Below are 1,680 nucleotides of genomic sequence, written 5' to 3'. Positions count from 1 at the left end.
GATCTTTCGAAGTCTACCTCTGTGAACACAACCTTACATTTGTACGTATGTGAGTTTGTGCGTGTGTGCGTGTGCGTGTGTGTGTGTGTGTGTGTGCGTGTGCGTGTGCGTGTGTGTGTGTGTGTGTGTGTGTGTGTGCGTGTGTGTACGCTTCTGTGCATCTTATATAAATACATATAAAATAGAAATATATCTTCGTATGTATATATATGTGTGTGTATGTGTATGTGTGTGTAAATAGGAATGTGGTTGTGCGTGCATATATATGCATGCATGTATATATGTATGTGTATGTATATATATATACATATATTTATATATATATATTTGTATGTATGTAGGTGTGTGTGTGTCTATATGTATGTATGTATTTATTTATGTATATCCGCACAATCACCCCAAAAAGTTGTGTGTGTGTGTGTGTGTGTGTATATATTTACATATATACATATATATATAATTTCTGTCATATTTTATATAAATAATATTGATTCAGTATATATACATATGTGCGTGTGTACGTATGTATGCACGTCTGTGTTTGTTTGTACATACATACATATATATATATATATATATACATTCATACATGCATACATACATACACACATATATATATTATATTATGTGATATCGTAAATAAAAATATCATACACGCCAATGTTAAGAACTTTGTATACACGCCTTTAATTACGTTGGAACACACAAGCATAAACAAGTGTATGCGTGCGTGTGTGTGTGCGCGCACGCGTGCGCGCGGGGTGTTTGTGCTTGCTTGTTTGTGTCTTTGAATGTACTCGACTGAATATGTGCATGTATGAATGTATATAACCAACGAGAATGGTAGGCATAATTTGTAGAATGGTTTTCGTTTTAAATTCCACCTTCCAACGCACTGAGATCGAATCCTACCATGTCTTTCTTCGCCTTTTGTCATCTCTGTGATCGATAAGTGATGTGCCAGTTCAGTTGTCGATCGATTCTTCTGTCTGTTTCTCACTTCCTTCCCTTTTCTCTTCCCCGGGGGCAATCAGCTGTGATCAGAACTGGAAATGTTGACACGCTGCATGACACGCTTCAGTGGTGCTATGAGGCCAATAAGATTAGTAGCGCACGGATATATACGAGAGGCTGGTGCAAAGTTCCTGGCTCTAAGGGTGTCGTTAAATGCCTGGTTAGAGGTCCTACCATCCAAGTTCTTTTAGAGGGATTAGAAAAACTGAAGGACTGCTGCAATATGGGTGTCAATCTGAGAGTGGAATATGTCGCACTCACGATCTAGCGATCGGGATTTCAATTCCGAGACCGGGTGGCGCTTTGTGCTCTTCAGCAAGAGACTTCTTCTCACGTTGCTTTGTGACCACTTCGATACCTGACGCGTGGCACATTAGTGCACCTGTTCAGACAACATCGATTTCATGGAGAGAGTAAGCAAATGTGAGGCACGAATTTTGATCCCTATAAACAAATAATTTGTGCAGGTCATTCGGCAGAAAGTTGCTCTGGGTTCAGTCCCACTGCGTGCCAACTTGGGCAAGTGTCTTCTACCATAGCTTCAGGCCGACCAAAGCCTTGTAAGTGAATTTGGTAGATGGAAACTGAAAGAAGCCCGTCGTATATATGTATATATATATACATGTGTGTGTGTGTGTGTGTGTGTGTGTGTGTGTGTGTGTGTGT

The sequence above is a fragment of the Octopus bimaculoides genome, chromosome 21 (genome assembly GCF_001194135.2).
Source record: "Octopus bimaculoides isolate UCB-OBI-ISO-001 chromosome 21, ASM119413v2, whole genome shotgun sequence".
In the NCBI taxonomy this organism is placed as follows: domain Eukaryota; kingdom Metazoa; phylum Mollusca; class Cephalopoda; order Octopoda; family Octopodidae; genus Octopus; species Octopus bimaculoides.
Note: the sequence above shows the minus strand (reverse complement) of the source record.